Raw genomic sequence first — 25,753 nt, 5'->3', positions numbered from 1 at the left:
TAGGGTTGTGGCAATACAAATAGAACAAAGGAACCAGTTTTGAGATAGAGTTAAGGATGTAAATCAATGGGACTTGGTCATGGGTCAGAAATGAGGATTGCAGGAGACACAACAGAATGGTTTCTGGCATGCATAACTGACAATTGTCTCTAAATGTTCTCTGCTCTGTTGTGTTTATCCTGTTCCATAATTTCTAGCCCCTCTATCACCCTAGATGCTAACCTCTGACTGGAATCCATTTTGTTGACCTTCAACATTCATTTTCCCTCGTCCCACCCAACTTTACTCCCCGGTATGTCTGCCCCGTATAAAGAATGGTGGTACCATTCTTTAAGACAGAGAACTAGAATGAAAAGATGTTCAATATCACTCATCACCAAGGAAATGCAAATCAACTACAAGAAACAACAAGAGCTGGCAAGGATGTGGAGAAAAAGGAGCCCTCATGTACTGTTGGTGGGAATGCAAACTGGTGCAGCTACTCCACTATGAAAACAGTATGGAGGTGTCTCAAAAAATTATCCTATGATCCAGTAATTCCGCGACTGGGTATTTACCCAAAGAATACAAAAACACTAATTTGAAAAGATATATGCACCCCTATGTTTGTTGTAGCATTATGTACAATAGTCAAGACATGGAAGCAGCCCAACTGGCCAGTGATAGATGAATGGATAGAGAAGATGTGGTGTATGTATATATAAAAGAATATTATTCAGCCATGAAAAGAATGAAATCTTGCCATTTGCAACAGAATGGTGAATCTAGAGGGTATAATATGAAGTGAAGTCAGTCAGTCAGATAAAGACAAATACCATCAGTTTTCACTCATATGTGGAACTGAAGAAACAAAGCAAAGAAAAAGAGACAAACCCCAAAACAAACCCCCAGCTACATAGAACATACTGATGGTTACCAGAGAGGAGTTAGGTGAGGGGATGGGTGAAATAGGTGAAGAGGACTATGAGTACACTTACTATGGTGAGCGCTGAGTAATGTACGGAATTGTTGGACCACCATATTGTACACCTGAATCTAATCTAATAACACTTTATGTTAACTATCCTGGAATTAAAATTTAAATTTTTTTAATTTAAAAACAAAAACAAAATAAATCTCTATAAAATATAAAATAAGAGAACCAGAGAACGTCAGGTTTGAAGAGGAAGTGCATAAATTTGATGTCCATATAATGAGTTTAAAGTGCCTTCTGGACATCCAAGTTGAGGATGAGGACTTGGCAGTGAACTAATGAACCTGGAAATCATCCAGGGCAAGTCTCCTGAATCCAAGAGTCCCTTCTACAACACCTGTGGCTGACTGCCCAACCTCCGCCCACACACTCACTCCTGCAGAGCATCAGTTAAATGGCTCTAATGGGAGAACTTTTTCATGCCGATTCCACACCTACAAATCCCACTCTTGCCCAGATTCTTCCCCTCTCTAACACCCAGAATAAAAACAGTCCAGCTTCTCTAACACAAGACCTTTGAAGATAACTGACATTTCCCCTCCCTCCGGCAAAAGCTTTCTTGTCTCTAAATGTTCTCTGCTCTGTTTATCCTGTTCCATAATTTCTAGCCCCTCTAACACCCTAGATGCTATCCTCCGACTGGAATCCATTTTGTTGACCTTCCACATACATGTTCTCTCGTCCCACCCAACTTTACTCCCCGGGGTGTCTGCCCCCTATAAAGGCTCTGTTAGTGACAGAGTCATGATCTGAACACTACTCTAAATGAGCATGACAATACATGAAGGCCCTGACATTACCTGTTTTCCGTATTAATTTAAGTATCCACATGGAGTTTGTTATAATCACCCAGGAATCCTGGGGCCATGACTTCTTAAATTTGTCAAACCATTAGAATGTACCTACTAAGCTGAGGCCCTTGAATTAGCAGTTCTAATTCTTTGGGGAGCCTTGAACTCCTTTGAGAATCTGATAAAAGCTGTGCATCCACCCCAAAAATGCATCCATGCACATCCAGAAATAATTCTGTATAAGATACGGATGGATTCAGTGTTCTTCTGCAGTCCATCTCTGGACCCAGGCTTGGACTCCCATTTCCATTTCAAGTCCTAAAGCGCCCTCCACCCCCTCCACCAAGCCAGTAGCATATTTGCTCCATTACTCTCAAGCTAAGGATCCAGGCATAAAATTAAATTCATGATGATTATACAATTGGGACTCAGAGAGACAATTTCATTAGCTCTAAGAAAAGATTCTGCCTTGTTGAGCTCTGTGTGACTGAAGCCTAAATCTTCTTGGAGGAAGATACTAAGTGAAATCACCACCTTCTGTTCCTCTCTGTGCAACAAGAACCCACATACCTTAAATGGCTTGCTATAGAAGGTGACCTTCCCACAGCACCTCGAAGTGTCTAAATTTCTTTGAGAACTTTACAAAGTTTTGGCTGGAGTATGGAAGGTTTTAATCACTGAAAATTGGGTAAACTTCCCTTAAAAAAAAAAAAATCTGTCTCTCTGGATAAGATCATTCAGCTGGAATGAAAGCTTATAAGGCTGTGGCTACAGCTCAATTTCTTTTACAGCACCAAGAAGTCAGCTGATTTCAATCTCTAATGCCTAGATCAGATATTTAAATAAGTTAAGTGACAAAGGCGGATGAAAAACATTTTGGGTCTCTGTGCAGCATGTGTGTTATACGTGATTACATAATGTTTGAGCAACCTTCATTCCCCGTTGTCTATACACTCAGGCTGAAGGACACTGAAAAGCAGTGATCAGGGCTAATGCCTTGTCTTTCATGTTTGTTTTTAGAAGAACACTTTACAAGTTCACGCGTATGTGCATGTTCTTTACTTTTTAAAATATTTATCAAAGGCCTACTGTGTGCAATGTGAGCTATGTAAAGATGATTTGGATCTGGTTATTAATGATAGTTTTTTATATTCTAGCAAGGGAGGTAAGACTCAAATGCAGTACATTCTTTTTTTCCAAAAGCAGTACAATAGTTTCAAATCAAATGAGGAAAGCAGAAGGGCTCCTTCACATGAGATTTACCTTATATTTAAAAAGCAGATATTATTTCATCTATGATCATCAAATCAATTGCCCTAATTCCCTTTCATACCGATCAAAGCTGGAGGGGTATGTTTCAAACAGTCAATTTTGGGGACAAAATGAAAATTTGGTAAAATACCATCTGCATATCCTAATGAAGGTAACACTCCTCAGCTAAATAAATGACCAAAATTTTAAAATGAGTAAAATCTGGGGTGCCTGGATGACTCGGTCTGTTAAGCATCTGCCTTCAACTCAGGTCATGACCCCGGGGTCCTAGTACGGATGCCTACATTGGGCTCCCTGCTCAGTGGACAACCTGCTTTTCCCTCTCCCTTTGCCTGCTGCTCCCCCGGCTTGCTCTGTCAAATAAATAAATAAAGTCTCTAAAAAAAAAATAAGTAAAATCCACACATTTAAGAATCATCTGGAAGCAGGAGCTAAAAATATATGGGAACTAAAAATCTAAAACTGCTCATGTAAGTGGAGGGTGCAACGTTTGTCAAATTCATTCCTAATGATATCCCACTGAAAGTAACAAAATTGCAGCAAAACCCCACAGGAGCAGGCCCAGCAATAACAAAGACTTGGGTAATTGACTCCTCTCTGCCTAATCCTCCTCTCCCATCTGGTGGGTGAGTCCCAGTTCTTACATGGAGAGGGAAGGAATGGAGCAGGAACATAAAGTAGAATGGGAGGTTTCTTGAAAGTGGCAGGCAACTTTTTTTTGGAATGTCAAGAGGAGGAGAGTGGGTCTCTGGTCACAGGGTTCTTCTCGCTCAGTCACAGATGGGGCCAACGAAATGGGCACCAACTAACCAGCAGATTCCTGGAATTGCTGCTGCTGTCCTAGAATTCCCGGCCTTGTAGAGGATGCTGGATCAATCCCAATGATATGTAAGTCAGAGGACAACCATCACTAGGCGGCATCACACTGCCACTGGAATGCAGACAGCCCAAAACCCCAGGAACTTTGTGGCCGCCAGCTGAACGGCTCACCCCCCTCATTTCATTAACCTCACAATATCTTGAACCTTCATTTTATAGGATTGGATTTTTTGAACCCCACTTATCAGGTTTTGGCAGGGTTTTACTTGGTGAAATATCTTCTAAGTCATCATTTTTATCCAAAATCAAATTTATGAAAAGGTCAGCTATATAGTTTGTAGGAATGATGAACAACTCAAACAGAAATTGAAATCTGAAATATTTTTGGAAGAGATTGGGAGGCAAGAAACAATATTGAATGGGAAGTGTACAAATATGAAAGTTTTCAGTTTATTTTTGTTCAGGTTTTTTTAAACTGTATCTAAGCCTTTCAAAAGTCTGCCATTATAAGTTCCAAAGAATTCAGAAGCAACCACTGTTTAGAAGCACAGCTTAAGAAAAAAAACATATTAGAATCTAGGGGAAAATTTTAATTCAATAAAACCAAGATCTGAGGTGTCCTAAAGAGACGGTACTGAGGAGACACACACACTCAAGTCAAAATTCATGTGGTTATGAAGCATGATTTCCTGATCTTTGAAATTTTGGTGTGTATTTTACTTTGGTGATATAACTTGTTAATTTAATAAATATTTAGGTAGCATCAATCAAATCATTTAAACATGGTAACTAGGAATTTTTACTGGTAAAAAACATACAGTTCTGATTTAAAAAAAAACAACAGTTCATGAAAATACAAGAGTATCACCAAAGGCAATCCCACTTTGCCTACTTACTGCATTACATTTTTATATGTAGATTAGTCTTTCTCACTACCCCACAAACATAAAACAACAATATCGCTTGGTACTACAGGCAAAGAAACAAAGCAATATCACAGAATAGGTACGAAATGTGACTAAAGTTCTTTAAAAGTATTATCACATTATTTATTTTAAAAAAACTGTTATCAAATAATAGGGTATGAAAGCTATGAAGAAAGGGTGTGATAGTGTACAATAAAGGATTCTGTTAATGTACTTAGCTAATGAAGATGTCAACATTTTAAGACACAGAAACATTTTCTTATCAGAGCTTAAAATGAGCATCTTTGGCAACTGACAAACATGTCCCTCCCCACTAGTTTGCATAGCTTTTGTGACTATGTCACTCAGTCAAAAGCACTGCAAAAACTATGTAGCCACCCTTTTGTACCATCTGGTATACTGCAGTTCTGAGGAAGGGGAGTTAATTGGCTATATCTGAGCAGCCACAAGATTTATAGTTTTGATTATCCAAAATAGATGCTTTTACCCTGATATATAGAGAGTTTTCACTGTTGTATTAATAATAATAAAAGCATGCCAAATGAATGAAAAAGCATCATTATAAAAGGGATTTGTGTGTGCAATGAAACAGTATGGGTGCCTCTTGGTTCCCACAATGAAGATGTAACTATTTTCATATACAAGTTATTAGCTCAAGTTATTCTTTATTACACCATAACTTTGCTCCTATGGCAACATGGCTGCAGCGGAAAAATAATTGTGCCTGGGTGTTATATGCCAGATGTTTCTAAAGCAAAGGTGGCAGTTTAATTCTAAACTAGTTTAAATGGTAGATATAAGCAGTCCCAGCAGAAAAAAAGGTGCAAAAGTGTAAGGTGTACTTAATTAAAACATGTATTTCTAGAAATTTTTCTTTTACACCAGAGCTATCCAACAGAAATATATGCAAGCACATATGTGATTTTAAATTTGGGGGGAGCCACATTTTAAAAAAGTAAAAAGAAACAAGCAAGCTTAATTCTAATATACTTTAACTCAATGTATCCAAAATATCATTTCAACATGAAATTAATATGAGCTTATTAATGAAATACCTTACATTCTTTTTTCCTACCAAGTTTTCTAAATTGGGTATTTCGTACTTAGTGGAAATCTCAGATTCAGACTAGATGGAATTTCAAGTGCTCAAAAGCCACATATAACTAGTGGCTACCATAATCAACAGCACAATTCTGGACTTCTCCTAGAAAAGGACAATAGTTAATCTCTGCTACCAGTTTTTAAAAATATTCAGAAATGACCCATGGGAGGCGCTTCATGATTCATGAATCATTCTGAATTATCTTCATGTGTCCTCTTCACAAGGGTTGCTGAGTATTTTCATTCAATCAAGATGATCACAGTTATCAACCTAGAAAATGTATTTTTAAAAAATTTCTTCAAAAATCCTGGGTCTAATAACTAAGCCTAAAGTAACTTAAAGAAAGAAGAAAACCCAGAGATCAGAGATGACAAGGCTATAAGTGTTCTCACCCAGGTATGGGAGGTAGGTGCTGCATGGAATTATGTGAAAATTAAAGGAAATAATGTGTGAAAAGCATCAGGGCATGCAAATATTGGCCTAACAAGGAATTACCAAAGAAAGAGAAGGCTCTTTCCCTGCTCCAATGCTCTCAGTCTCACTGGGTCCAGGATAACACAGCAGAAGCCAAGATACTAGACGAATCTAAATGGAACCCAAGGGAATGGTTACCTGGGTTAAGTCACAGGACATTTCTGAGTATGGATATGTGTGGTATAGTCCACAATCAATGCTTACCTGAATCTGTCTGTCCCTCACCCAAAACATTTGAAGATAGATAAAATTAAACAAATGTTTGTTTTTTGGTTTTAAATGAATACTAACCTTGAAAGAGAGGATCAGTCTAAGAAGAAAAGGAGAAGATGTCTGGGAGATGAAAGAACAGTCCCTTTTGCGGGGGAGGAGGGATGGGAAATGATACTAAGTTTACCACTATATCCTAAAATTATCTCTTACTCCATTGCTAGCCAGAGCAATTAGGCAAGAAAAAGAAATAAAAGGCATCCATACTGAAAAGGAAGAAGTTAAACACTCACTATTTGCAAATGACATTCATTATGTATAGAAAACCTTGAAGACTCCATCAAAACACTACAACAATTAATAAATGAACACAGTATTAAGTTATAGTACATAAAATCAATTATAGTATTAATACTCAGTATTAAGTTACAGTACATAAAGTCAAAATTCTGTTGCATTCCTATACACAAATAGAAAGCTACAGAAAGAAAAATTAAGAAACAGTCCCATTTACAATTGCAAAAAGAATAAAATACCCAGAAATAAACTTAACCAAAGAGGTGAAAGACCTATATATTAGCAACCATAAAACATTAAGTGAAAGAAATCAAGGAAGTCATAATTAAATGGAAAGATACTCTATACTCATGAATTGGAAGAAGTAATACTGTTAAAATGTACATACCACTCAAAGCAATATATAGATTCAATGCAATCCCTATAAAAAGTCTAATGGCATTTTTTCTCACAGAAATAGAACAATCCTAAAATTTGTATGGATCCACCAAAGATCCAAAATAGTCAAAGAAATATTTAGAAAGAAGAACAAAGCTGGAGGCATTATACTCCCTGATTTCAAACCATATTACAAGGCTCTAGTAATCAAAACAGTATAGTATTGGCATAATAGCAGACACATAGATCAATAGAATAGCAAGCCCAGAAATAAACCCATGCATATGCAGTCAATTAGCTTATGACCAAGGAGCCAAGAATGTACAATGGGGAAAGGACAGTCTCTTTAATAAATGATAGGATAATTGGACAGAAGAATGAAACTGGAATATCTTACACCACACACAAAAATTAACTGAAAATGGTTTAAAGACTTGAATATAAGACCTGAAAACATAAAAATCCAAGAAAACATAGACAGTGAGCTCCCTGACATAGATTTTGGTGTGATTTTTTTTTTTTTTTATTATTCTGACTCAAAAGCAAAACCAACAAAAGGAAACAAGTGCTACTGCATCAAATTAAAAAGCTTCTGCACCGCAAAGGAAACCATCAACAAAATGAAAAGGCAACCTACTAAATAGTAGAAAATAATCGCAAATCACATATCTGATAAGGGGCCAATATCCAAAATATAAAAAGAACTCATACAATAGCAAAATAAATAAATAAATAAATAAATAATCCAATTAAAAATTAAAAGACCTGAATTAAAATTTTTCTGAAAACGACAAACAGATAGCCAATAAATACTTGAAAAGATGCTTGACATAATTAATCACCAAGGAAAAATAAATCAAAACCACAATGAAATATCCACCTCACACTTGCTAGATTAGCTAGCATGAAAAAGACAAGAAATAACAAATGACTACAAAGTGCACTATGATGGAAATGTAAATTGGTACAATCACTATAGAAAACAGTATGGAGGTCTCTCAAAAAATTAAAAATAGAACTACCATAAGACATAGCAATTTTACTTCTGGGTATTTATCCAAAGAAAACAAAAACACTAATTTAGAAAGATGTGTGCACCACCCTTTTCACTGCAGAGTTATTTATTATATCCAAGATGTGGAAACACCCTAAGTGTCCATGGATGGATGAATGGATAAATAAATTGTGGTATATATACATTGGGATATTATTCAGTCATAAAAAAGGATGAAATCTTGTCATTTGCAACAACATCAATGGACCTCCAGGACATTATACTAAGCAAAATAAGCCAGATAAAGACAGATACCATTTGATCTCTACTAGATGTAGAATCTTTTAAAAATAAAATAAATAAAATCTTTTAAAAAATTATATTCTTGTTATTTAAACAACAACAAAGAAAAACAAATAAAACCCCATATATGCTTACACATTTCTACAGCCCCTCATCCCCCATCTATTGCAATCACCAATCTGTACTCTATATCAATGATCTTGAATTTTTTTTTTTAATTTGACAAAGAGAGAGACACGGTAAGAGAGGGAAAATAAGCGGGGGAGTGGGAGACGGAGAAGCAGGTTTCCTGCTGAGCAGGGAGCCCAATGCAGGGCTCGATGCCAGGATCCTGAAATCATGACCTGAGCCAAAAGCAAACACTTAATGATTGGCCACCCAGGCACCACAAGAATACAGCTTTTTAAAAATAGAAATGGAAAGAAGATTGGGACAAGGCTCATCCTTCATTCTGTTAAAATGTTTTTTCTCCCTACTACCTGTCTTATAGGATTAGCTCATAACCAAGAGCTATTGTGTTCTCCCCATGAAACAGAGATGGAGAAAGAATTCAACCACTTTCAGCTAGAAACATGCAAGTGAGGCATCATCTGTCCTAGTTCAGGCTCCTATAACAAAAATCTCAAGGACTGGTTGGCTCAAAAAACAGACATTTATTTCTCACTATGCTGGAGGCTGGAAGTCTGAGATCAAGGCACCAGTAGATTTGATATCTGGTGAAAGCCTGCTTCCTGGTGGGAGACAGCCAACTTCTCACTGTGTCCTCAAATGGCAGACAGAAAAAGGACTAGAGAACTCTCTGGGGTCTTTTATATAAGGGCACTAACCCCATTCATGAGGGCCCCATCCTTATGACCTAATCAGCTCCCTAAGACCCCATATCTTAATATCATTTTGGGGGTCATGACGTCAACATATGCATTTTGGGGAGACAAAAACACTCAGTACATAATAATCAATAATTCTCTAAGATATAAGCTCCCTAAAGACAGAGGCTCTGTTTCTCTTATTACCTAGTGCCAAGACTTACAGCAAATGATTAATAAATATTTACCATAGGGAATCTGGGTGGTTCAGTCAGTTAAGTGTCTGACTCTTGATTTTGGCTCAGTCCATGATCTCAGTGTTGTGAGATTGAGCCCTGCATCTGGCCTCATGCTGAGCTTTGAGCCTGCTTAAGATTGTCTTTCTCTCTCCCTCTGCCCCTCCCCACCTCTAAACAAACAAAAAATATTTATTACAAGAAAGGGATACCAGCAACTGTGGGTTTGGAAAATCAAGGTTGGCTATCATTGCAATGTCCCCAGAGATAAGACAAAGGACCACTCAAAATTTACCAAGACCAAAGCATCAAAGCAGATGAGAGAGAGAGGCACAGGTGGATATTAAGAAAGAAACAGACACTAGAGGAAATTTGGGAGCTCTCATTCCCAGATTTTAAATAAAAGTGAGATCAACTCATTTGCAGATCAGTTTTCTTCACATTTATCTCTATTGATTTATCACTTTTGTGAAGAGTCTATCCTGAAATCTAATCACTTTACTTCCATAAAGCTAATCCTAGACTCAGCCCAGAGGTCATCTTTAGTTACTCTTGATCATACTGTCTTCTAATAAGCTAAGTAATTCCTCTCCATCTTTGGTGTTTATGCCATTCAAATATTTGTAGAACATTATCCCATCTCCCATTAGTTGCTACTGAGCTAGGCTTTAAGGATTAAACATATTTAGATCCTTTAAACCTGATAAATGCCTCAAATCAATCCTTTCATTACTTTAACCATTTCTGATGTTCTTCTTGACTATCTTTAGGGTCTTTGGACATTTCTACACTACTGAGAAGTCTGTAGCTCAACTTGATATTCAAAAAAAAAAAAAAAAAAAAAGCCTGACTAGAATCATATAATTACATATTTTACTTGGATCACCCACATCAAAATGCCCCAAGAGCAATTATTTAAAATCATATTGAATCATACAACCAAACTTAATGAATCAGACCCTCTAGGAGGCTGATGCAGAAATTCAAAATGTCAAGTTATGAAAAAAAAATTCAGGTCATTCTTAGGCACACTAAAGCTTGAAGACTACCTACAAAAAGCCATTATCAAGAAATCCTCAACATAAAATTTATGTATCTTTTCTATCCATGTACCTAAACATAAAAATTTTAGAAATATGATCCACTGTTATTTGTAACTGTGTCACAAAAGAAGGCAGCAGAGAGGTCTCAGACATGTGCAAGGGGGAACAAGCAGTTTTAGGTATGTTACTTGTAGTCTTCTTCCCCACAATCCTACAAATCCCAGCTACCCTTCTGTTTATTTCAAGTTCATGGAATTGGATTGATTATACACTTGATTTTTATCAAGGGCACACTTTCATCACTCATCCATGCAGCTTTTGTTTATTTATTTGCTTGCTTGCTTACTTAAAATATAAAAAGCACCAGTGATCCCATTGCCTAACATAGAAATTGGAACATTCATAATAACTTATTCTCCTGTGTGATCTTTTGTCTCCTGTCCCTTTGTCCTAGCTCTCTTTACTCTAACAATTGTTAAGTGCTAATTCTGAGGCTGGCAGAGAATGTGCTGGGATATTTTATAAAGTTCTTCCTTCACAATGCAAAGAACCATTTTGAAAAAGAAAAAGAAAACAAAACAAAACAAAACATCTACACAAGTTATCCAACTTGGGTAGAACAGAGGTTTTAAAGGGAGAGGAGGCCAAAAAATAATTTAAAGTCAGATTATCAAGCATTTTGAATACTATACTAATGAACTTGAACTCCATTTTAATAGACAGTGTGGAGCCACTGTGTATTTTTTGTTCTTCAGGAATATTCACCAGTCAGTGGTATGTAGGCATGGAAATTGGGAGAAACAATAAGCAGGAGCAAAGGCTAAGAATAAGCTGTTTAGTCAGCAAGTGTGCACTAAATGTCTACTGTGCACTAGGTACAGTGCTAGGCTCCAAAGATACAAAGATAGTGTCTGCCCTCAAAGAACTCACAGTCACCTGGCAAGTCAGACAAATAACTTTAGTGTCATAGGTGAAATGAGAGAATCATACAAAGGTGAAGTAAGACCTGAAGGATAAGAGACTCCATCCCATTAGGGAAATGAAGAATATCAGGGAAAGCATTCACAAAGAAGGTCATATTAGAGCTAAGTCTTAAAAGATGACTTTGAAAGAACTGTAAATAAAACAAAAAATCTGTGACTCAGAACTAGGATTGGAAAAGGACTAGTGCCTTTAATCCAAAATCCACCTAATGTCCACTTCATTTCCAGAACTTGACTGTCATAGATGTGAGCCAAATGAAGCCAGAATCCAGGTGATTCAGTCTCAACAGTACACACACAGCAAAACACTGCTCAACAACAGAGTGATTTTGAAATCACTCACCCTCTTTAGATTACATTTGAAGAATTATAATTCATAGTTATGTTTCTTAAAACTTTAGTTACTTCTCCAATTAATTTCTTTTTCATACCCTGGAACACTTCTCATGCCACTCTCAAGACTCTCTAAAAATATCTCCTCTTCCTCATCTAGTCTCCAATGCTCTGGTTGTTCTACCTTCCCCACCTTTCTCATTTTGCATGATAAATCCCCAGAAATCTGGCCTGCAAAGACCAGAACATGCCTCAGGAGGCAAGAAAGGCAAAGAAACTACAGGCAAAGCCAAAATCCTTTCTTTGTACAGGAAGAGATGGGAAAGGCTCAGAATAGTATTCTGTTATCTCTGTCTTCAAATAATCATAACATCCAAACACCTGTCTTTTATAACAGCGAATTTATCAAAAATATGTATTACCTGGTCTTCTAGCCAACCTACCACCTGAGAAGTTGGAAAACTAAAAAAATAGAAGGGTGAAAAGGCAGATTTTGGGAGGCATTGAATCCAAGCAAGGAAGTTTGAATTTTATATTATCAATGGAAAGTCAGTCATCAGAGTGTTCTGAGAAGAGAACATCTTAAGAAAATAATACATCCAGTGGCTGGAAGAGAGAAAGGTGTGAGGCCACTAACAGTCCATTATTATCTTCCTCAGCGTAAAGTATAACTCCACATATTTACGGGTGAAATTATTGTTTCTTTTCCTAAGAACCTGCTTTTATCACTCGCTACAAGGAAGGGCTGGACTCTTACTGTTTCCTTTGTTTTCTTAGCCTCCAAAGCCACTTTCTGTTCAACACTCATTTTACCTCCTCCCTGTACCTGGAATATTCTCTTTCTCCTCACCAAGTCAACCAACCAGGCTCTCTTTCATCAAAAGCAACCTCAAAACCCATTCTCTCTACATTCTAAGTGAGCAACTGGTACAGACAGATGCTGATTTTTTTCCCCTGCACTTAATGTTTCCATGGATCTTAAGAGGCCAAATCTTCCTTTTGATGAAATCTCCATTGACTCAAATGCAAATTATCCTTACCCTGTTGTTGCCATGTTTTAGAACTATTACCTTGTAGTTGGTGGTTGAAAACAATCTCTTTCCCTTTACTTTTTAAAAATTTCATACCCAGGGGCGCCTGGGTGGCTCAGTGGGTTAGGCCGCTGCCTTCGGCTCAGGTCATGATCTCAGGGTCCTGGGATCAAGTCCCACATCGGGCTCTCTGCTCAGCAGGGATCCTGCTTCCCCTCCTCTCTCTCTGCCTGCCTCTCTGCCTACTTGTGATCTCTCTCTGTCAAATAAATAAATAAAATCTTTTTTAAAAAGTGCTTCTTAAAACAAAAATTCTTACCCAAATATATGAGATTGTCCTTTGTCAGAATACAAAAAAGAATCATTAATTTTTTTTAAGTTTTAAGTAAAAATGGTAATAAAAAATCTTGAATAAATTAGAATTTAATCATTGACACCAATATCTCCCTTCTGAGTGGGCTAGAGATGCTCACTTCATTTCTGCACAGGCTCTAGAGATAGACCTTGGTTCTATACATGTTCTATAAGTGCACCTCATTTCTGAATGTGCTGTAGAGGTACACATCACTACTACCTTTTGTTGTAAGCAGAATATAGTTGAACATTTTTTAATCTATTCTGATAGTCTGTCTTTTAATTAGTAAATTTAATCCATTTACATTAAAGTGATTGTTGATAAGAAAGGGCTACTTCTGCCATTCTGCCATTTGTTTTTTTTATGTGTTATATCCTTTAGTTCCTTGGACACTGCCTTCTTTTGTGGTTGATTCATTTTTTTCCCTTACTGTACCTTCTAGATTCCCTACTCATTTCCTCTCCTGTATATCCTGTGTATTTTTAAGTTTTTTTTTTTTTTTAGTGATTATCATGTGGATTAGAATTAACATGCTAAATCTATAACAATCTGGTTTAGATGCATACCAACTAAACTTTAATAGCATGTAAAAACTCAGCTCCTAAATTTATCTCTCACCTTATGCTCTTATTGTCACAAATTCCATATTTATATACTGTGTGCCCGTTAACATAGACTCATAATGAATATCTTATTCAGTTGTCTTTTAAATTATACAGGAAAATTGAAAGTTACAAAAGAAAAATATAATAATACTGGCTTTTATATTTACCTACATGAGTTACTATTACCAAAGTTTTTCATTTCTTTGCATGGCTTCACTCACTGTCTAGTTTCCTTTCATTTTAGCCTGAAAGAGACTGCTTAGCATTTCTTACATAATATGCCCACTAGCAATGAGCTCTTTCAGCTTTTGTTTATTGGGAAATATCTTAATTTCCTTTCCATTTTTGAGGAGCAATTTTTCCAGATATAGAATTCTCGGTTGACTTTTTGTTGTTGTTGCTGCTGTTATCAGCACTTTAAACATGTCACTCACAGCCTTATGCCCTTCATGCTTTTCTGATGTAATATCAACCGTTAACTTTATTAAAGATAATTTGTCTGTGATAATTTGCTTTTATCTTGCTGCTCTCAAGATTCTCCATGTTTGGCTTTTGATAGTTTGGTAATAAGATGTCTTCCTGTGGATTTCTTAGGAGTTTATCCTACTTGAGGTTTGTTGAAACTGTTGGACATGTAGATTTATGTCTTTCATCTAATTTGGGAAGTTTTCAGCCATTATTTCTACAATATTATTTCTCTCTCTCCTCACCCTCTGCAATTCCCATGTTTATGTTGGTATAGCTGATAGAGTCCCACAGATCCTTTAGGTTGTGTTCAATTTTCTCCATTCTTTTTTCTCTTTCAGCCCTAAGACTCAATTTCAATTGTCTTATCCTAAGTTTGTTGCTTCTTTCTTTTGCTGCTCATAACTACTGCTGAATCTCTCTAGCAAATTTTTCTTTTTCAGCTATTGAATTTTTCAGCTTCAGAATTTCTACTTGGTTTCTTTTTATAATGTCTATGTTTCCATCAATATTCTTTATTTTTTCATTGTTTTTGCTAGTTTCCTTTAGTTATTTGTTCATAATTTCATTTAGATGTGTAGATTTTGTCTAGTAAGTCTAATGTCTGAACTGGCTCACGGTTGTTGTTTTTTGTTGTTGTTTGTTTTGTTTTGGTCAATTTATTTTTTTCCTGTGAATAGTCACACTTTCTTGTGTCGTTGTATGCCTTGTAATTTTTGTTGAAAATTTTGCTGACATCTTAACATTACAGTGTGGTAGCTCTGGAAATCAGATTCTCTCCCCCTTCAGGGTTTGCTATTATTGATTATTGAGGGTTTCAGTTTTCCATTTGTTGTGACTTTTTCCAAACTTGTGTGTGTGTGTGTGTGTGTGTGTGTGTGTGTAGACTGTATTCTTTGTTACGTGTGATCCCTAAAGTCTGTTTCATTCTCAGCAGTGATCTGACAGAGATTTCCTTAAATACTGAAATTTAGCAATCTCCTTCTTTAAATTCTCCCCCAGTTGTTGTAAGTTTTTTTTTTTTTTAATTGGACTCTGAAGTTCTGAAAAACATGATTCTATCCATTTTTACCAGTTTGATGGCTGCTTCAGTGGAGGGACCAATTCTTAGAGCTTCCTACTTGACCAATTCTGCGACATCACTCATGCATCTCACTTCTGAATGTGTTCTAGATGCAGACCTCACTTTTGTCAATACTCTAGATGCACAACTTACTTCTGAATGTGCTCTATATGTCCACCTCACTTATTTCTCTACAGTACTAGATGCATACACCACTTCTGAATGTGCATCCAGATATATGCTTCCATGTGCCCAATTAGATTTGAGCTTACCTTCAATTAGAAGACAAGGGACTGCAAGACAAATGACTTTTCTTCGCTTATTTATCATTTATTCTGTGGCAAATAGAAATTTCTTTCATATTTACATGTTTCTTACTTTCTTTTTCTCAGAATGGGTCTTAATAATTGCTCTTTTTACCAATTTTGCTTTAGACCTATAGACTAGAATTTGTAATAAAATATGCCAAAAAGCAGTGTTGACAAAAACAAAAACAAACAAACAAAAAAACTGTGATTCCTTTTTGTTTCAGTTTTCCAGTAGTCCCCTATGAGGAATAATGAGTTAATGCTTGCAAGCCCCTCTGAAGTATTAGGATATTACATATTACTGAGAAGAGGCAAGAGCCGTATGTTAAAAATTAATTGGAGGAAACTACTTGCAGATTGTAATAATGAAACATCCCAAGTTCCAAGGGCACTGGGGACTTCAAGTAAACAAGCCCTCATTAATTTGGCTAATTAGTCACTTGCTGTATTTGCTAGTTTAAAAGCGGCACCCTCTTAAGCAGAAAATTGAGCTGTAAAGTGCTAAGAGCCATATGTGTGGTAAAGATGGCATCAGTATCCTACACCTAGGATTTCAAACCATACCTCCCACATTCAAAAATGCACTTAGGATATTTGGACATTTCAGATTTATCCATATAATCTGAATGGACAGAGGGAGAATGAGAAAACAGGCCCTGCCTTTCTCAGTTTCTCTGGGAGAAACTGATGGGAATCACTGTTACTTTTTTTTTTCCCCAAAAAGGAAGCCAAAAGGCTTTTTCAGACTAGGCTTCACGTACATGGGCAGTGCCTTGTTATTGGCCAAAAAGGAGGCAAGAGAAAGGGAAGAGGCAAGTTTGATTCCTCTATCTGGGCAAATATACAATCCCATGTACTCCAGCTCCTAGGAACCTTGTCCCATAATGCAAGAGAAAATCAGATAACTCATGTAAACTGTGGCAAAAGCCTGGTGAACTCTTCTGCCACAGAGTGTCTCAGTCCATTGAACTGAATGCTTGTGTCTACCAGATGTAGTGTCTTACATTCCTCAGCTGGGCTAAAAGCTACTGGAAAAGTCTCACCTTCCATTTTCTTTTTATGTCAACTTACAATAGCACCATCACTACCATGGCTTCCTGAGTAGAAGCTGGATATTCCTTGGCTCCAACAGCATTAGATTTATAAGCTAGCTCCCAGGTGGAGTCAGACTTAATATGACTAAACCATGCATTATCTGTTCAATTTTAATGGTTTCAATCGCTGCAAAAATTTATTGATCTTGTTCTCAAACCTTAGTGACCTATACTTTCAAATTCAATTAAAAAATTTACTGAACACATACTATGTTCAAAAGCACTAACTTGTAGAGAGTACAAAATAACTAGATTCTTCCTATCTTAAAATTTGCCTCTGCAAGCAATTACCACTAGCAGCTAAAGAGCATGCTACTCTTTGTAGAATACAATGGCTGACTTCCTGTTGTTTAGAAAACTGAAATAGCTTCCAAATTCAACTCACTTAGAAATCCATGATTCCAAATGCATTAATTTCAATGAGTTCTCACGCAGCACTTGCATTTCCCACCACTGTGTTTGTCCCAGAACAGCTCTCTCTGCCTGCTTTCTAAACACAGTTCAAGTGGACCAGAGCTGCAGAGAAACCATGGGAATAAACAGGGTTTATGTAGTTGGTGCAAAGAGTAAATGTAAATATCTTTTTAGCAAGCAAAAGGCTAGAATGTATTTTTGAGTGTTGCTAACGAGTGGAAGAAGCAAGCTGCTTTTATCATGCAGTGGTGCAAATTAGATATTTATGGGTTTCCTGTGGTGTTCAAGGTGTTGCTCCTTTCCAGTATTTTAGGAAGGAAAGCTTTGTGTTCTCAGAATAGCTTCATTGATAATTCTCCCTTGGGCACAAAGATACACTAATCTGGACTAGTAAATTTTATCTGAAGAGCCTATACCTTTCAGAGAGTGGAAAGTGTATCCTCAGGCCTTTGGGTTGTTGTTTTGTTTTTTCACTCACTTCAAGTGCACATAATTCAATGCTTTTAGTATATTCACAGATAAGGGCAGCCATCTCCACTTTGAGTTTTATAAGATTTTCATCACCGCAAAAAGAAATCCTGTACTCTTCAGGATTGCTCCTCTATCTTCCCATTCTCCCATCCTCTAGGCAACAACTAATCTACTTTCTGTTTCTACAGACTTCCTGTTCTAGAACTTTAATATGAATGGAGTCATATACTAGTGGTCTCTCATGACTGTTGTCTTTCACTTAGCACAATTTCAAGGTTCATCCATGTTGTAGCATGTTAGTGCCTCCTTCTCTTTTACGGCAAAATTAAATTCCATTGTATGACTATACCATGTTTTGTTTATCCAGTTGTCAGTTGGACAAACTGGACATTTGTATGCAAGTTTTTATGGGGACATACGCTTTCATTTCTTTTGGCTATATACCTAGGAATAAAATTGTTAGGCTCTATGGTAACTCTATGTTTCAGCATTTGAAGAACTGCCAGACTGTTTTCCAAAGTGGCTGTACCACTTAATGTTCCCATTTACATTCCCAGAAGTTTATATGGATACTGATTTATCTACATTCTTGTCAACACTTGTTATTACTGACTTTTGTATTCTAGCCATCCTAGTGGACATGAAAGGCTATTTCATGATTGATTTGTATTACTCTGATGATTAATAATGCCAACCATCTTTTCACTTGCTTATTGGCCATTTGTATAATTTCCTTGGAGAAATGCCTATTCATATCCTTTGCTTATTTTTTAATTGGGTTGTCTTTTTATCATTGAGTTGTAAGTGTTCTTTATATATTCTGGATATAAGTCCCTTATCAGATATATGATTTGCCAGTATTTTTTCCCATTAGACTATCTTTTCACTTTCTTGATGGTGTCCTTTGGAGCACAAACATTTTTAATGTTGGTGACGCTTTAAAGAAACTTTGTAGCATGGTATTTTCACCAATCCAGCAGCATGGATCAACTTTACCACCTCTGAACTCCTCCCATTCATCCCCACATGCCTTCTCTCTTCTTGCCCATACAGCCTCAAGCTACAATGTCTTTCCTTCCATCTTGTAGATATATCATTCTTTTTCTTAGATTTGAATCTTGGTAATTCAAGTATCAGTTCAAATTTACTTCCTCAAAGAGGCTTCCCTGACACCCATCTAAATCACATCTAGTCACTGTCACATTCCTTGTTTGATTTTCTCCATAACACATCTTGGTTGTTTATTTACTTGTATAAATAGTAAATTATTCCACCGGAATAAATGCTTTATTAGTGTACCCATTAGTTATCTATTTTTTTAAGATTTTATTTATTTATTTGACAGAGATCACAAGTAGGCAGAGAGGCAGACAGAGAGAGTGAGAGGGAAGCAGGCTCCCTGCTGAGCAGAGAGCCCGATACAGGACTCGATCCCAGGACCCTGAGATCACGACCCGAGCTGAAGGCAGCGGCCTAACCCACTGAGCCACCCAGGTGCTCCTAGTTATCTATTTTGTTCACTGCTGTATCTGAAGTTCCTAGAACATTACCTGCCATATAGTAGGTGCCCAATAAATATCTACTGAATGAATGAATGAATTTTTCTACTCCAGACATTATACTAGGGACTAGGGACAAAAGAGTAAATAATACAGATCCCTGGACGAGGTGGTATACAATGAAAAATATGCCTTGTGTCCAGTATTCTTGGAGGAGATGTTTGTTTGTAGGAGATTCATTTGGCAGGATTTCTTTTTTCTATTAAGGTTGTTTTTTTTTTTTTAAGTTTTTTTGTTTTGTTTTGTTTTTGCTTATTTGAGAGTGAGAGAAAGAGAGCACACAAGCAGCAGGGAGAGGCAGGGGAGAGGGAGAAGCAGGCTTCTCACTGAGCAGAAAGCCCGATGTGGGACTCGATCCTCGGTCCTCGGATCATAACTGGAGCTGAAGGCAGACGCTTAACCAACTGAGCCACCCAGTCACCCAATTTTTTTATTTTAATTCCAGTACAGTTAACATACAGTTATATATTAGCTCCAGGTATATAATATATTGATTCAATAATTCTATATATTACTCAGAGTACTTATCACGATAGCGTAATTTTTTAACCCTTTATTTTTAAGTAAACTGTCTCAAAGATATGTAATACTCAGGGTTCCTTCAATCAACTTTATTCTGCTCACAAATACAATTTTCATTGAATTTCACTCTTGTTAACTCACTTTACATGGTTTTTTTTTTTTTTACATTTTCACTACTAACAAAGAGAAGCAAATAGACCTGATTGTACTCTTTTCCTCCCCACCTTACTAATATATAATAACCATAATCATAACCAAAACAATGTTTTTTAGAAAAAGTTTGCTGCCCTATCCTAAGGAGGGAGGAAAAAGCTATCCTCCTCTTATGATCTAGTTGAAAGACCCACACTGGCCACTGGGAGGCTGGGTTTCAGTCCCAGATTACCTAGAATTAGCTGTGTAACCTTAAGTGTTGTGTACTCTTTTTAGGCTCCAATTTCTTCCCCAGTGATTTTTAATTGATAAAATCTTTGCTACTTAATTTATGGAATTTGTGTGAGGATGAAATAGGGTAGATGTCAAAATACTTCCAGCTCCTCCGGGGCAGGAATGTGCTGTAATCAACTCAATATCTCCAGGGACAATGAGATTTAATCAGGTGCAAAAACACTTCCTAAAAGAATCCATACTCTAAACGCACCTCTACACCCTTGCCTAACTGACTTCTTCTGCTTCAAATGACATTTGCCTTCCCTTTTCCCCCTAACTCCCTTCCATGTGTCAATGTCTGTGTAAACATCCTTTCACTCTAAGGAATGCTGGTTTTGGATATTCTAAGCTTTAGAATCTTCAAAGTAACAGTCATATAGGGATTAATAGCTTCAAGATTAAATAGGAATGACTGAAGATACACTCTGTAACAAACTAGATAGGGCATTCAGTACATTTCCAAGTTTCCAAGTCCTAAGAAACCGGTGATAATTCTTAATCAGCATGGCCAAGAAATGCGCACGATGAGCTGGTCTAGAGCATTCTTTTTGCAGTCGCTGTGGTCTGCCCATACTGCTCACCTTCTTTGCCATCAGCATTAATATATTCACTTCTTGCTTCAGAGATTGTTTCAGAAGCTGTTAGGTTTCGCTTATACATATTTTCAAACCAAGTACAGTTGTGCAGATTGTGCACTGCAAAGAAGCACCCCGCTTGGTAGGAGTGGGGGAGTGGTAGGAGTAAAAGCTGTAATCCAGCCTGTCCTGCGCTAGCCATACCAGGAAGAAGTGTCTTTTGTAATCTGTCCACCTAGAGGCAGCGGCATTTAGCAATTTATAGTATATAAGCTTGTAGCAGCTCTCTTTCAAAATACCAAGTACAGAACTCAGTCTTCATCAAGTAATTTCTACAGAAGAATGCATTCCTCCAAAACTCTGAGGAAAAGGGCCAAATCTAGGATGCTGGCTTTGCGTCTCCCTAATCTCAGTGTTTCTGGTCTAGGACCCATGGTCTCTCTCTTCTTGATCAGTGTTCATCATCCTTAAAGAGGAGGCATTTTTTAAACCTTTTGGTGAACCGTTTATTTCTTGATTGGGGTCTGAACTGAGAACTACTCTCTCTCTGGGATAACACTTCCCGTGTTTCATAAGTCACTCATCCCAGTGGTAGTGGTGGGGGTTGGTGACCATTAAATTATGGAATGTTCAATATCCTGGGGGCTACACATGCATTAGAGCTAAAATGCAGCATCTGATGAAGAGGGCCCTTGATCTATAAATTCTACCCCTATTTTCTTTGCTCTGAAACGTTTACAAGACACCTCACAATATTGGGGTGAGGAATAAAGTAAGTGTATAATATTTGACTGAATCCCAAAGAGAAATGTAACTACTTGCAATATTTTTCCAACATTTCTCTAAGACCTTAAAGAAATTTTAAGTTTCAAAGTGCTCTGCACAATTGAAACACATAGGAAGTCCTATAAGGAAATTTTCACAGAAGCCCAAAACTCCATCATCATTAAAATTAAATATGTTGTCATTAAAAGAAGTGGGCTTCTTTTAAATGCATTGAAATGTAAAAATATTACTTCAAACTTAAGTCCAACACACCAAAGGAGGAGAAGATAGCTGTTGAAAGAATTAATAATGAGAAATGACAGAACTGTTTTATATCTATTGCTCTTTGTGTTTCCCCCTTCTCCTTAAAAGCAAAGATACTATAACAAAAAAATTTAATAAGTAAAAAATACATTTTAAATGAAAAACCATGATTAACTTATTAAGAACCATTAAGTATATAATTACAAGGATTCTATTACATTAAGATACCAATTTCTTTAAAGCCAGAAATAATACCTACTGAAACTTTAATTATTTAAATGAGAAGAGAAAGAGGCATGTTATCTTCTCTGACAAAGATTAAAATCAATTTAATTGCTTCTCTGCTGCCTTGACATGATTCTCGCTGTGAGTCAAGCAACCAAAAAGGGAAATTAATACCGCAGCTGTTAATCAAGTGATATCCGTGCACTCCGTTTGATTACATCAGGGAGAAAACCGTTGCTACTCGGCTGACTCGGGCGTCCACACCACTCGGTGTTGTTGGTGGGAGTTGGGTGAGCTCTGAGAGGGGCTGAGTCTGGACTTAATTTTGAGAGCCTGTGAGAGCCCCGGCAGAGGCTCGGCCTCAGGAAATTGCAGGTTGCTGTGTTGGAGCCTGAGTAAAGGCAGTTCTATCAAGAAAGAGGTCTGTTCCAAATTAAATTCACCCTTTGGCTCCTGATTCTACTGTCCAGTGTGAAGTACAAAGAAATGCAAGGGCATTGCTGGGCTGGAGAAGGAGAAAGAATATGAGAACCCGGCCAAGACGGATGCTTTTTTGCCTGTAGAGCATAACAATATATTTTTCAAGGTAGACAGCAGCAGCTTCCAGAGGTCAAATACCAACTCTCTCACCCGAATTAGAACACGCATTTGAAAGCCGGGGACAGTGGCAAGTGCTGTGCACCTCGAGGCCCTAGATGTGCTGGTTTAAAAGCGAGGCTTTTGTTCAACACCAGCGCTGGGTGAACATCCAGCAGCATCCACACTTGGCAAGCTAATGTATCTGATTGTAAGAAAATGGTATTGTGAAATATTTATGAGGCTGGAAATACAAACCAGTACCCTGCCTCATCGTGTCTTATCAGCCCTGGTTAACTTTACAGATGATGAGAGCCACCGGGATAACTGAGGTTGTCAAAACGAATGGATCTCAGGCACTTTGCACCCATGGAGCTCAGCTGCGTCGAGTCCTTTTATTTTCAGGAACTTTTTAACCCTCCTCTTCCTGTTTGCCTTCACTTGTCAGAGACGGAGGCAGATAATAAGCCTCGAGGAAATACATTCCCTAGGAGAAGATTCTTTGGGGAACCTTAGCTTTTTCCCGGCTGGCAGAAAAACCTCCTCAGTTAGGGTGTGAGAAATTCAGTTCAGAGAAGAGTTTTGTGTTTGGGTTTTTGAACTTCCCTGCCAGTAACAGGAAAGGATCATGAGGAGGGGTCCCGGTTGGAGGAGAAGACTGTGTTTAGCGGGCTATGCAGAAAGGCAAAACAATACCGCAAAACAAAAGACAAAGACTGCTCCTCCCTGACCAAAGGGTACTCCATACTCTTTACATTTCAGAGAACTCATCACTGGCTCAGCTCAGCCCAAGGGATGAGTGAACATGGCCATCAGCCCTTATTTTATCTGAGCCCAGTTCACCTGGCCCCAGGATCTTGCAGATGACTCTGTCTGGCTCTTTTTCATCAAATACAACTCATCCTACTATATTGGATCACCTTGCTGTTCGCCTGGCACTGTCCCTCCCCATTTCAATCTGACCAAATTGAAACAGATGCCCAGAGGCCACGGAGATCAAGACTGGTATAACAAAATTTGGAGCCAGTTTCCGAGCTTAAATCAATATTTAACGGTAAGCCTGCTTTTATTTATTTATTTTTTGGCAGGCTTTTACTGGCAAATATCACTTTAAACTGAAAGCCAGAAGCCTTAATTATAAAGGATGCCGTTCAGGCTATATTTTGAAAAAACAATAACTCATTTGACAAGCCAACCTGGTAGTTTAAGGGATTTCACTCCCCCAGAATCAGGCAAGGAGAGGAGTGTTATTGCTTTCTGTACCCTTCAAGGATGTATTTAATTACCTCATCTTCAAGCACGCAAAGACAATTCAAATACAGGAGAGGGAGACGGGGGGAGTGAGAGCCAGTTGCCAGCTCAGTAAGACCCAGCAGAAGCCCAGGGCCCACCGGTGACATCACAGGCACACCACTCGGAGCCGAGCCGGAGCAGGAGCGGGATCCGCGGGAAAGAGCGCAGTGGAAAACATTCGCCAAGGCAGGAAACATCACCCACAGGACTTACACACCCGGACCTCTGTCTAGAATGGAAGACCCGCACACGCGCCATTCCACGGTGACTTCTGCTTTACCTCTCTGCTCCCCAACATGTGTGGCAAACCTTCTCTTGATGAATCCACATCACGACAGCTGGGAAAGAAGTGACATTAGGTCAGAAACATAAGCCCCTTTGGGCTTGCTGGGCTCAGCTAGCCTGGACTAGAGGTTCTGTTGCTTTAATATAACTTTCGGGATGAGTTGCAGATATCAAAACTCTGTTTTTATCTCACCTACTTTGAACAGTGATAGCAAAACAGAAACAGATGAACCACGTAAGTTATTATTAAAGATAAAAAAAAAAACAGTGCACACATGGGTATACAAATGAATCCACACCCAACTTAGCAAGCATAATAGAGCTCACCAAGAAACAGAAGGGACTCAAAGCAATCATGTAAGGAGGAAAAAAACCAGTCCCCACATGGGCACCAAGCCTGTTTCTCCCGTGTCTGTCAGAACAGAGTCAGGAATGGTCGTCTTTCTCTGTGTTGTTATGTTGTTTCACAAATGCAGACCAACCTCCAGCTACTGTTCTCTTTCCTCTAAAAAGTAAAAATTCGAGGAAGCTTCTCCTCCTTGAAATGCCACCCCCCAAGCCTCACACCCCCATCTCCCCACCTGGGCCTTCCAGAGACTTGACACTTGCCTTTTGCTTCTCCTCCAGCTCTGGGCAAAATGACTTCCACAGGATTTCTTCCAGACACTCCTATAGGTTCTCACACCCACCTCTGTGAGCAAACCGAGGAGGGGGGACCCCCATCTACATTGACAGGAACACAGTTGTAGGGCTTTAATTTCATTTCATCGACTTCCCTTTGCAGCTCGTCTGTCTCTCCCATGTCTGCCGCCCGCAGCAGGAGATTAAAAGAACAGAGGAGGTAGAAGCTCTTGTGAGAACCACGGGAATTTTGGCAGAACCTTTATAGGAACCATATGGCAGCAACTTTGCAATACAGGAAACGCTTCTAAGGGAGAAGATATTATTATTCCCAATGAATTTTTCTCACCCGCACAAGGGAACTGAGCACTCCTGCCCCAGGATGGAAGTAGTATTTGCTGGGAAGACTGTATGGATACAGGTTATATCTAACCTTAATGTGGCTAGTCCTAACGGGTCATCAGTATAACCCATAATATATTTTACTAATTCAAAAAAAGAAAATACATGTTTTTTCTGCTATTCCCTAGTTACTAAAACCTGCTTATGGCACATTCTACTCATCTGTGTAATGAAAGGGCTGAATGAGATGATAGTTTTCAATTTTTTTATCTTTGTCATAGACTCCTTTTTTCAATCAAGATCTTACTCAGAACTTCAGGACATAAAGGCGAGATAGTGACAGAGCACATCTGGATGAAGCAAGGATCAAAGCTCTGGGTCTGCTTTCTTAGCATCTCCTGACTTTTTTCTTCTTTCCTTTCTCTTTCTTTCTTTCTTTCTTTCTTTCTTTATTTTTTTTTCCCCCAAGGGTCTTCCTGCAGATTATTATTCTTTGTTCATTCTGAACAGGTAGAACAATGAAATACCCATTCCCTCCAGTTCTACCAGAT

At 38.0% G+C, this 25,753-nt stretch overlaps 1 long non-coding RNA gene across 1 annotated transcript in view; it reads right to left on the bottom strand.

Moving 5' to 3' along the window:
* Nucleotides 1–24,294, bottom strand: part of LOC131809435 (uncharacterized) — a 184,235-nt gene extending 159,941 nt beyond the window's left edge. Inside the window, exon 1 of the long non-coding RNA XR_009345171.1 lies at nt 24,235–24,294. This is a non-coding gene — a long non-coding RNA (uncharacterized LOC131809435). The remainder of the gene's footprint in view (nt 1–24,234) is intronic.
* Between the last annotated feature and the right edge of the window lie 1,459 nt (nt 24,295–25,753).

The sequence above is a fragment of the Mustela lutreola genome, chromosome 10 (genome assembly GCF_030435805.1).
Source record: "Mustela lutreola isolate mMusLut2 chromosome 10, mMusLut2.pri, whole genome shotgun sequence".
Lineage (NCBI taxonomy): Eukaryota > Metazoa > Chordata > Mammalia > Carnivora > Mustelidae > Mustela > Mustela lutreola.
Note: the sequence above shows the minus strand (reverse complement) of the source record. Positions and strands in the feature narration are given on the sequence as shown.